This window comes from Mustelus asterias, chromosome 21 (assembly GCF_964213995.1).
Source record: "Mustelus asterias chromosome 21, sMusAst1.hap1.1, whole genome shotgun sequence".
In the NCBI taxonomy this organism is placed as follows: domain Eukaryota; kingdom Metazoa; phylum Chordata; class Chondrichthyes; order Carcharhiniformes; family Triakidae; genus Mustelus; species Mustelus asterias.
In genome coordinates, this window is record NC_135821.1 from 58,431,222 (window position 1) to 58,443,974 (window position 12,753).

The window sequence follows — 12,753 nt, forward strand, 5'->3', positions numbered from 1 at the left end:
TGATACAGCCAGAAAGAATGCTTTCTATGGTGCCTCTGTAAAAGTTGATGAATGTCGTAGCTGACATGCCAAATTTCCTTCGTCTTCTGAGAAAGTAGAGGTGTTAGTGGGCTTTCATAACTGTAGTGTCAGCATGGGGGAATCAGGACATGTTGTTGGTGATCTGGACACCTAAATACTTGAAGCTCTCGACCCTTTTTACTTCGTCCCCGTTGATGTAGACAGGGGCATGTTGTCCTTTATGCTTCCTGAAGTCAATGACAATCTAGCAGCAGTCAATATCCACAATTCTTTTCATTTCAGAAAGTACTCTTAGCCATTTATTGGTTAGACTGAACATACCCCAGGGCAGCACACACACTGGGATTGCTGTAGCACTTGCCCTTTGATCAAAGGTGTGTGCCTGGCAGAGATCATGAAACAACCACAAACTGTGTGGGGGTTTCCTCCGGGTGCTCTGGTTTCCTCCCACAGTCCAAAGGGATGCAGGTTAGGTTGATTGGCCATGCTAAATTGACCCTAGTGTCAGAGGGATTAGCAGGGTAAATAAATGGGGTTACGGGAATAGGGCCTGGATGGGACTGTGGTCAATGCAGACTTGATGGGCCGAATGGCCTCCTTCTGCACTGCAGTGATTCTATGATTTGTAAAAATTTCTGTTCGTAATTTGCATAGCTGCTTTCAACAGATTAATCTTCTGTTCCAGGAATTAGGCTCATAAGAGTAGATGCAGATATCTCAGACATACGCCCGTAAGTCTGATTATGTGGCATCAAACCCAACATCAAAAGAAAGGCTGCCACAATGGTCCACAAAGCCCTGCACCACTGAAATCAGCCCATGTGACGGCACCAACCAGTTGTGGGCTGTCAATGGGAATTGCACCACAGAAAAGGAACAATTTGTCCCATTCCAACACTAGGCCAGTTTCAAAATTCTCTCCAAAGTTTGTTCACAACAGTGCCTGGGAAATCAATCCTTAATTCCAAAAAACTTCCCATCAATCCAGGAAGGCTGGCAGCTAATTGCAGGGACATTATGGGTGGGTGGAAACTACAATAGAAATTGTTTTGAGCATTTCAGATGAAAATTGCCTGCCAAGCTGTTGATTTTAATTCTATAAACAGTGGTCACCGAAAGGTAGAACGGTAAATCAAGTTCACAGGTGAGGAACCAAGGAATTAACACAGCTCTGCATTGATAGTTCTTAATTGATGTTTGCATTTGTTATTCCCAAGGCCCAATTCTCTGAAGGAAGACAGTTCCATCACCTGACAGAGGTGCCAGCCGAGGCTCATTGGTAGCACAAGTCCAGAGGGTGTTGGTTCCTGTGTGACTTGTGAAAAGGGTAAACTATCCCTTCTCACCCTGTCTGTAGTCATTGGCCACATTATCCTCAAGGTCTTCCACTATCATCCAGCTGAGCAAACTGGATTCACCTGCTTCAATTGTCCGGTCATATACAGGGAATTCCTCCCGCTCCTACTCTGTTAACTTTGGTCAGTCCTAGTGGCCACTTGGGTAATTCAGGCAGATAATTGTAGCCCAAACCCAACCCGAATTCTACCCAGCAAGCTTCCAAACACAAACCTCCTGCTCCATCGAGATTGGGCACAACTACAAACACAGGAATTCTTTGGTACACGAAAAGACCATTACATCGATCACATTTTAACAGGAATCGCAGTACCGAGCTGTCTTTACACACATCTCTCAATCCTTTTCACCAAAAACACATGCATTGCTTCTCCAACCAATTTAGACAGTCCACTTCCAACATCCTATCTTGTAACAGATGTCCTTGTGTTAATGGAAAGTAATGCGAGCTGAAGCTGTTTAGTTTCATTTAAGATGGTACAAAACTGAATCCAAATGTCCATTGTGACCAGCACTTGTTGTCATGGTGACAATTCTTCAATTTTGTCCTGTTGGCTTGGATGTTGACTATTTCTAGTGTAAAATTCATATCCCCTCTCCCCACAGGTGTCTAATAATGGTATCACATCATGTTCTGGCTTGCAGTCTCTGCATAGTCCAGTTACACAAGCTACTTCATAATATCTTACATCCCTCACAATTAAGGGATGATATTCAGCACAGATTCAAATTACAAGCATAAATTAATTGTCCACTCTGGCTGCCTCCTTGGTCTGAAAATTTAACTCGTACCTTTAAATGCTGGAATTGTGTTGCAATATATGGTATGCTTGAAGTTTACCATTAAGAGTAGCTGCCCCCAATTGAAGTATTAGGCCTTTTTGGTTCAGATCCAGTGCAGCATCTGTTCTCATCAGTTTAATGTCTGATATGCCCCTTATCTGGGGACCATATATTAAACTGATTTTTTTGAGCAAGGAGATGGAAAAGGGGTTTGCTTAAAAAAAGTGTACATAGTAGGTATTGGGGGAAACTGAAAGAGTCTGTGTACTTACTGGGCAGTCTTGGAAATAAACCTATCTGAATATACAGCCTGGTTTCACATACAAGTAGTGGTATTAACATGGGCGCAGAGGATGTACATCGAGTGATTGATTGTTGAATAAGAGGTTTTGTCTCAGTCTTCCGAGAGAAAAAGAAACTATTGCAGGCGACCTCAAGTACAGAACGCAGCTGTCAAATTGCAAGCTTTGACCATCCACCAGTTGTTTCCGAGTCTGATCTGTACGAGCAACGGAAAAATAAGGTGGATATGTGGACAAGAATTACCTCCTTATCCCAGAGGAAGCAAGGTGCAACCTTGACTTTGTTATTAGCAGAAAAACTGTGATTAGCAGTGAAGTATTTTCAGAAATGGACAGGGAAAACTTGGATACAAAGAGCGATTAACCCTTCCAGTAAAGGTTTTGGATAAGTTTTACAAAATTGTTGTTGTTGGAAGCGTATGAGGCATGGTCAACTTTTGACAAGTTTTATGAAGAGAAAGCATTCAGTCCATGGGAATAGTACATTATGGACTTCAAGTGGTATCAGAGACCAAAAATGTTTTGCCTTGAAATCGCAGAATTTTTATTGGCTTTCAAGTTACTGGACTGTGCATGCATTTCTCATGTCGATATGCTTTTGAATTTGATAGGGTTCAATTTCATGGTGAAGACTCTTGTTAGGCCAAATGACTACAGCCTGAAAAAAAAAACAGCTTTTGGGAAAGCAGTCATTTCCAGCTGCTTTCCTATCAAAAACAGGCAATTGTGCTATAAAGCAAAGGATAGGAGTCCACAGGTGCCCAAGTTTGAGATTGTACTGAAATCTGCAGTTAATAATTTGGCAGAGGCAAGGTTGTTGACAGGTTGTCTGAAGGTGGTCACACCTTCAGACAATTTGAGAATCAAGACAAAAACGGGTCTGGGATAGCGACCATAGGCACTTAAACCAGAAAACTGCAATAATCGATGTGGTTCAAAATATCATTACACAATGAATTACCCTTAAGGAATCGTGCTTTTGAAACAATGCACAGAACAGATCATTTGTGTGCTGACACTGATGAAGGCAACTGCCATGAAGGAATGGTGTTCGTCACGGGGAACTGGAGTCCAGTGCTTACAGATAACGAGCACCTTGTGCATCGTAGAGTCATAATTTGTGGGGCAGAGCCACAGGGACAAGATGCAATAGATCAGGAATTACATAATCTGATTATGCTGAACAGGAAGAGACTATTCTGTTCGGAGATCAGTTATTCAAAATGGGTCCCCAGATATCGTACCTTCCAGAAGGTTTGGACAACTGGAGGGATGCAACAAACGTGGGATGGGCAGGAAAATCCACCGGGAAAATGTAAGTAATGGCTAAATGTCCAAGATGATGGACAAGCATTGAAGGCCATGGACTGAGTGAACAGAGTACAAGACTGGAAAATGAGGCAGTATTGCCCAAAGATACAGTAATATGTTGTGATGAATCCCAGGTGAGGACAGGTTCACTCACGGTGAATAGGCCTCAGATGGGGTCCAAAGGAGATCTAAAAGTAGGAACCAGGGAAAGCTTCAATGGGCAAGTGATAGTTGGAAATAATTAGGTATTTTTCAGGGGTCCCAAATGGGGATCAGTCAGCATGATCACAAAAACATTACAGGCGGAGGATTACTTTAAACCAACATTCGTATATGGAGAATGTTCGCCCCACCAGTCAGGTGGGCTAGGTCCTCAGAAAGATACGGATGGTTTCAGGGATGAGAAGGAACAGCTGCAAAGTCTGGGTTAAACAGTTGGATTGGCTAGGCACATAAAACTGGATCCAAGTCTTTGGTGTTTTTGGACTTAGTACTATATTTTCATTTGAGCATTGCTGTCTGGGCCAGCATTTATTATCCATCCCAAATTGCCCTTGAACTGAGTGTTAGGACATATCAGAGGGCATTTAATAGTCAACCACATTGATCTGGCTTACATGCGACTCCGGAGCCACAGCAGACAAGGACAACAGATCTCCTTCCCTAAAAGGACATCAGTGAACCAAATGGATTTTTATTACAATCGACAATGGCTTCACGGTCATCACTCAACTTCTAATTCCACGTTTCTAGTTGAATACAAATTTCATCTGCCATGGTGGGATTCGAACCAGAGTTCCCAGAGCATCATCTTGCCAATACGCCACTGCCTCCCCCTTACAATGTAGCATCCCGAGGTCCAGGGCATCTTACAGGCGAACAAAATAAAGGGAGAAATATAGACTCAGGTTTCCATCTTAGGGTAAGCCCAAGAAAATAAAATTAATTGCGTTGAATGACTCCTCTCATGTTATCAGATTGTTTCAACAATAGGATCACTGAGGGCAAAATAAAATTAGGGGTATTCGGAGGCGTGTTCTGAAGATGTGATTTATTTCTCTGTAGTTACTCTGCAATCTTGGAAATAAACCTGTCTGAAGATACAGACTGACTTCAGACTCATTCTTTCCTCAAGCATACAAGTAGTGGAATGAACAGTACTAATCTGCAGAATTTAATTCATACCAGTCACCAAGTCTGACATTTGGAAAGTTCAGGTCCTTTCCTATGGTGGTGATATTTCGATATGTACCATGTGCAGTACCAGGCGTTAAGTGCAGGCAAAAAAACAATAAAGAACATGATCTGACACAGCACAATTGCCATGACTATTCACTGACTGAAAATTAACTGCCTCTAGCGACTGGAGACATTTGTTCTCCCTCGATGGCTCAAGAATAGAGCAGCGAGTAGGCTAGAAGGTTTTAAAATGCTGTTAGCTGATCTCAGTCGTGGTGTGAAAAGTGAGAACACGATTCTCAGCTCTGATGCCCTCTGGAATTGAATAACTCTGCTGGCGCACATTGCCAACTCTCAAGAAAGACCAGTTGTGCAAATATACCAGAACACAACTGGCACCTGTGCAACTATATTGGAGGAAGTCAGTGGCTTCAGGTTTGCAGCCGGAGAAACAAAAAAAACAAAGGTCACTTTTCAAATCAGCACTGTTGAGGATTGGATTCTGTTTACAGAAACCACTATACTTTCCTTTCCAACCCAACTTGCAATTCAGTTCTTTACTCCAAAATATGCACCTACTATTTCCTATGTTAAACGATGACAATACTCCAAAAAGTACTTCAATCATAGAAACCCTACAGTGCAGAAGGAGGCCATTCGGCCCATTGAGTCTGCACCGACCACAATCCCACCCAGGCCCTACCCCCACATATTTACCCGCTAATCCCTCTAACCTACGCATCCCAGGACTCTAAGGGGCAATTTTTAACCTGGCCAATCAACCTAACCCGCACATCTTTGGACTGTGGGAGGAAACCGGAGCACCCGGAGGAAACCTACACAGACACGAGGAGAATGTGCAAACTCCACACAGACAGTGACCCGAGCCGGGAATCGAACCCGGGACCCTGGAGCTGTGAAGCAGCAGTGCTAACCACTGTGCTACCGTGCCGCCCAGAAGACAATGTCCATAAGGCACTGAGACGTCTGGTGGTCATGAAGAGCACTCTATAAATGCAAGAAATCTTTTTTTTTATATGTCTTGTGTTGGTATCTTTTGCGAGGAGGGGAGTGAACACATTTGGATCCTATCGCAGCACCTTTTAAAAAGTTACTTTCAATTGCTGCAGTGACTCTGTTTAACCCAATTGCAAAATACTCCAAGTTAGAAAGATTCCCTGAAATTATTTGGCATCGGTAACCAAACGAGCTGCAACAGGTATATCATTTTCATTTCCATACTTTAGTAAAAAGTAAAGACCTTTGTCAAAATCCCTCCAGCTTCACAGGCACATCGTGGCTTGCAAATATCAGCCAATAAAATGCAGTAACACAGCAGTTAGCTGCTTTCACTCGAGCTCCTCACAGAGGTTATGTATTCTGGGCTAACACTCCCAGTTGAGAATTCATTGCTGTTTGCTTTATGAGGCAGATAAATTTGCTAAGATTGTAATAGATTGCTATATATATATAAAAAACTCATCCATGGGATGTAGCATCACTGGCTAGGCCGGCATTAATTGCCATTGAGAAGGTGGTGGTGATTTGCCTTCTTGAACCACTGCAATCCATGTGGTGTGGGTACACCCCCAGTGCTGTTAAGGGTGGAGTTCCAAGAATTTGACCCAACAACAGTTAAGGAACGGTGATATATTCCCATTCATCTGCTGCTGCCCTTATTCTTCTAGATGGTAGCAGTCGTGGATTTGGAAAGAGCCAATTAAGGAGCCTTGATGAGCTCCTAGATAGATTCATAGACATTTACAACACAGGAGGCCATTCGGCTCATTATGTCCATAATGGTCAACAAAAATCCGTCTACATTTATCCCATTTTCCAGCTGTTGGCCCACAGTCTTGGAGGTTATGGCAGTACAAATGAAAATCTAAATAATTCCTGTACTGCATCTTGTTAATGGTGCACACTGCTGCCATCGTGCATCGGGGGTGGAGGGACTGGGTGCTTGTAGATGGGGCATTAATCAAGCAGGCTGCTTTGTCTTGGATGATGTCGAGCTTTGTGACTGTTGTTGGAGCTGCACCCATCCAGGCAAATGGAGAGTACTCGGTCACACTCCTGACTTCTGCCCTGTAGATGGTAGACAGGTTTTGGGGACTCCGGTGAGTTACTTAATGCAGAATTCCTAGTCTCTGACCTGCTCTGGTAGCCAAAGTATTTATATGGCTAGTCCAGTTAGGTTTCTGGTCAATGGTCACCCCCAGGATGTTGTTAGTGAAGGATTCAATGATAGCATGGCCATTGAGTAGCAAGGGGTGATGGTGGTTGGATTCTCTCGTTGGCGGTGGTCATTGCCTGGCACTTGTATGGTGAAAATGTTACTTGCTACTTGTGAGCCCACACCTGAATATTTTCCAGGTTGGCATGGTGGCACAGTGGTTAGCATTGCTGCCTCACAGCGCCAGGGTCCTGGGTTCAATTCCCGGCGTGGGTCACTGTCTATGTGGAGTTTGCATATTCTCCGTGTCTGCGTGGTTTTTCTCCCACAGTCCAAAGATGCGCAGGTTAGGTGAATTGGCCATGCTAAAAATTCTCCCTCAGTGTACCCGAACAGGCGCCGGAGTGTGATGACTAGGAGATTTTCACAGTACCTTCATCGCAGTGTGAATGTAAGCCGACGTGACTAACAAATAAACTTTAGGTCTTGCTACATTTGGGCATGAACTGCTTCAATATCTGAGGAGTCTCAAATGATGCTGAACATCATGCAATCATTGGCAAACATCCCCACTTTGAACTAAGAATGGAATGAAGCAGCTGAAGATGGTTGGGTATAGGACATTACCCTGGGGAACTCTGCAGTGATGTCCTAGAACAGAGGTGATTAGCCCCCAACAACCACAAACATCTTTGACTCCAACCAGTGGGGAGACACCCCCTCCCCACCCTGATTTCCATTTACTTCAGTTTTGCTAAGGCTTCTTGATGCTATACTCAGTCAAATGCGGCCTTGATATCATGGACAATCACTTTCGACTCTGGAGTTCAGCTCTTTTGTCCATGTTTGAACTAAGACTAATGTGGTCAGGGGCTGAATGATTCTGACAGAACTCAAAGCGAGCAGGTTGTTGCAAAGCATGTGCCTTTTGTAGCATTGTTGATGCCCCCTTCATTATTGATGCGGTAACAATTAGCTGGATTGGGTTTGTCCTGCTTTTTGTGTACAAGACAAACCTGGGCAATTTTCCACATTGTTGGGTAGATGCCAGTGTCTTAGCTATACTTAGGGGTGCATTGTTCTATATTATTGCATTACAGAATGGTCCTCCTTGCCATCAGACTTTGTTGGATTGGATTTGCCACAAAATCATTTAAAAAAATCAAAGACCTCAGGAAAAAGAAAAGGTCTCTGTTAACCAACTGAGTCAATGTACTACTTGGTGTGGTACTAAACTATTGACTGCAAAATGTCCAAATATTTGAGTTATAGAGTGCTATAACTGGTGACTATATTTTGATTCCTTCACTGAATGTGGACATCACAAGTCCTTTACTTATTGGCCACGTTGAATGGCCCTCAAGAAGTTGCAATCCATGTGGTGTTGGTACACCCACAATACTGTCAGCTGGGGTTGTGTTTGATACAACGGAGATAGCCATTTCAGGAGAACAGCAAACACATACTGGGGGGGTTTGAAGCCATACTTGGGCCAGATGAAGAACAGCAGATTTCCTTCCCCAGAGGATATCAAGAACACCTCTGGTTCACTACAACTTTCCAGTAGTTACTCGGTTACAATTATTGTCACAATTTTTTTTAAAAAGATTAATTATTTCATTGACTGACTTTACATTCCCTCACATTTTCTGGAGAAATTTGAACTTCTGTCACCTGATCATGAACCCAGACTCCTGGATTACTGGTCCAGTAACAACTAACACACCTTCAAACATGGGCAAAGACAAGTTGGAGAACAACTATAGTTCTCTTTTGTGTACGGTTATTTCTCAAGAACTGGTTTGGGTTGAGTTGTGATGCTCTCCAGGGTCAAACAATCTGCCAATAACTCACTTTTGTGATTGACAAATGAATAATGCCAAATGCCATTAGGTAACGTGACGTTATGGTGGGAGAAATGAAAGCGGGATAAAAGTGGGGAGGTGATTTTCTTTTTGCAGAGTACAACACTATTCCATAGGGTTAACTCATGCACTGAACTCAAAACTTTTTATCCTGAATTTTACCAGCCACAGAGGTGAAAACACCAAGATAGAACAATTGTGGGATACAGATCACACTGTACTTGAGGATGTTTCCAACATTTAATATGGAGAGTACAATATTTTCAGAAGACCTTTAGCACCACAATGTTTTGCCAAGTGGTCCTAATTTTAATTTGCAAGTAATAGAAATGGTTTTGGATATTTTGTAAATAAGTTACAGGTGAGGAAACATCAAGGAGGGACAGGTGAAACTAAACCTTTTGATTCCAATTTAAATGGTGCATTTGTCACGGGAAGACAGGCGAGTGGAAAGGAATTTTAAAAATCTGCAATGTGAACAGACAGCGAACCAAAGTGGTGAGAACAGCAACCTACAGGATACTGGATCATTGTCCACACATTTGTTTTCTGCATCTGTGGTGAGCAACAGAAAGGAGAGAATCTCACGAGACACATTCAGAGAGGGAAGCAAAAAAGGAAGTGACAGTTGGAACAGAAGACTTGAACTGCTGCGAAAGCTGTGAAATGGGTATTTTTATACCAGTGTGTACAAAAGTCAAGAGTTAAACCAAACTCAATAATGCAAATTAGAGAATGAGCATTCCATGGCTAAAGCACCAGTCAATCTTCCAACACTATCACCTCTCGTTTAGCTTCTATCAACAATGGTGACTTTTCACAGGAGGTGCCTGCACTCAGCAATACCACACACTTATACTGCTGTCACAGGTTCAACAATACCACACACTTATACTGCTGTCACAGGTTCTACAGTGAAAAATTAACTGAGGATGGATGTTAGATAATCAGAATTGGATTCTCCTTGACACCACAGGGAAAATTCAATCCATCTAAAAACAGGTTTCACAAATGTCAACACAACAGCCACTAAGTAGTAATATCTACATATTTTAAAAGTACCATCGAACAAAGACCACACAGCGTTAAATGAGGAATATAGGGTCAGAACAGGCACATGGAATAAACACCAACACGTTCTGGCAATGTCAAATGGCCCATTTGTGTGTTCAAATTGCTAGCCCTTTATTTCAAAGAATTAAGTTACTGGAGCAATTGAATTGAAAGAAGATTTTTTCCCCCCCATCTAATCTGCTTTTCAATTGTTTAATATATTTAATACTCAGTAGACTCTCCAGCAGCTAAAAGTTATTTCAGTGGCTAAATTTAATCATCATTCACCCTTAAGAAGATGTATTTTATTATGGTACATTGTATACAAAGAGATTATGAACATCAATCAAGGTCCTGGAATATAACTTGAGATTCAGGTTGAGATGATTAAAGCAGATTATTCAGCATGGTTTTGTTCTTATAGGGGAGCAAAACAAAAAAAAAGTTTTATCTTTAAGATTTTGTCTTTGCTGTGTCTCAATCATAACAATAATATAGATAATATACAAATTAGGAGCAGGAGTAGGCAATTCAGCCCTTCGAGCCCACTACACCATTTAACATGATCATGACGGACCTTATCCTGGTCTCAACTCCATTTTCTTACCTGCTGCCCATAGCCCTTTACCCTGCCTTTCATCAGCAGAATATCTATGCTTTCTCGAATCTGTTGATTGATTCTACCTCCACTGCAGCATACTAATGAAGAGACCTTTTGCTTGTCCCTACATTGTCAGTGTTCAATATTGGCTTTACAATTTTGATGCAAGTGCCATCAATCATACCAGTGGATATTAGTTCTCAGAGCAGCTGACTTTTAAACAGTGTGATTAATGATAAGATTTAAGTGATGAAGGATGTTCGCTCCATTTACACATATGTAGCACAAGATAGGAAAAGAATAAAACAGCAAATGTGATGTCAACCCAGGTGGTTCTTGCAAGTAGAGAGAGCTCTTCCCCAATGTGGGCAGCACAGTGGTTAGCACTGCTGCCTCACAGTGCCAGGGACCCAGGTACGATTCCCAGCCTGGGTCACTGTCCGTGCGGAGTCTGCACATACTCCGTGTCTGCGTGGGTTTCCTCCGAGAGCTCCGGTTTCCCCTCCGTCTGAAAGACGTGCTGATTAGGTGCATTGGCCATGCTAAATTCTCTCAGTGTACCTGAACAGGCGCCAGAGTGTGGCGATAAGGGGATTTTCACAATAACTTCGATGCATTGTTAACGTAAGCCTGCTTGTGACACCAATAAATAAAAACTTTTAAACTTGAAGTTTTGGGGGGTACTTCATAACCTTTACGTAGATACTCAGCAGCACCAAACAAGCAAACTTAAGGAACTGGAGGTTGACAAGATAGTAATAAAAGCAGTTTGCAACATAGATTCAAATATTGGATGCTGGGACGAAATGGCACAAAAGCACTCGGATACCGTTTGGGTGCAAGGGCATGTCACATTTCAGTAAAACATTCAGTTTACTGTCCTTTTGAAGCAAAATCCCCACGGCCACTATCAAGCATAGATTGGCACACATCAGATATTATTCTGTTCATCAGACCATATAATCAGCCACATAAAAAACCAATTCATTTTTAATTAACTTCATTCATTCTGTGCAAAGAAAAAGACAGCAAGAAAATTTTAGCTACAGAATAAAACTGTAAAAGCAGATAGTGTGATAATAGGATACAAAGCATAAACTTAATGGGAAATTAGGCTTAAAGGGAACAAATTAAGAAAATGTGTGTTAATAATTCCATGGTAAAGCTACGAAGACTCCTGCAAAAGCGCCATTTTAGAATACTCATTGGATATTACACAAAAAAACATACAAATTTCAATCTGGTTGTGACACAGAAAATGAGAACAGTTAATCCAACAATTTTTCTTTCTCCCCATCAACTTCTATTTTATGATCATTCCAATGGGGTACCCTTTCTACCTACCAATTATTAAATGGCAAGATAATGATTCTTGCACCTCCTTTTGCCTGGGTATTGATAATGTATGTTTTTAGCATTCTCAATAGAAAACTGTTAAATAAGGTTGGTTTCTTTCAACCACACCAAGGGCCTTCCAATGCATCTGAGCTGGTTGTGAACTCAGCTATGAAAGATAAAAAGCTGGGTCTAAGCCAACGCAAAAGTCTCTCTGAAACTCTAAGACAACAGTGCAACCAGGGTTGATGAATTCTAAAAATACTGCACTTTCACCTGTAGCGGATGCATTGCAAAATAAATACTTGGCTGCTGGGATGCAAAGAAGCAAATTTTATTTCAACAAGTATTTAATAAAATCCACCCTTACTACTCAATTCTGATAAACAAAATGATTCCTGACCAATTTGCTGTCACGTTTAGGGAGAGCTGCTGGTTTTTCTACTTGGGAGATAATGCTTCAATGTCTGCATTCACAGAATGCTGAATCTAAATTAATAGCAATAAACCCAGGTACATTCAATGGCCAAATCCATTATGAAACGGAGCACAAACTCATGCAAAACACTAGCATGTTACATCATTCCAAAAAACATTTACTAAACAAAATTACTTTCTCAACTTTTAATTAACAATTGCACCCAAGCATCTCAGGTGATTACTTGTTAAACTCACAACATAAGAATGCAAAACAGTCAATTAGCCCACCCAAACTTCTCACTCATACCCCAACTTTCCCATATGATTTATTCTGAATGTTCCTCATGTATC

The 12,753-nt window shown here is 41.8% G+C and overlaps 1 protein-coding gene and 1 non-coding gene across 4 annotated transcripts in view; one reads left to right on the plus strand and one right to left on the minus strand.

The window, feature by feature from the left end:
* The window catches only part of LOC144509306 (cAMP-dependent protein kinase inhibitor alpha-like), a 101,877-nt gene that overhangs the window by 48,332 nt on the left and 40,792 nt on the right, over positions 1–12,753 (minus strand). The window lies entirely within an intron of this gene.
* On the plus strand, positions 2,246–2,433 carry LOC144509592 (U2 spliceosomal RNA). Its single transcript, XR_013500507.1, has one exon. It is a non-coding gene; the product is annotated as a U2 spliceosomal RNA (small nuclear RNA).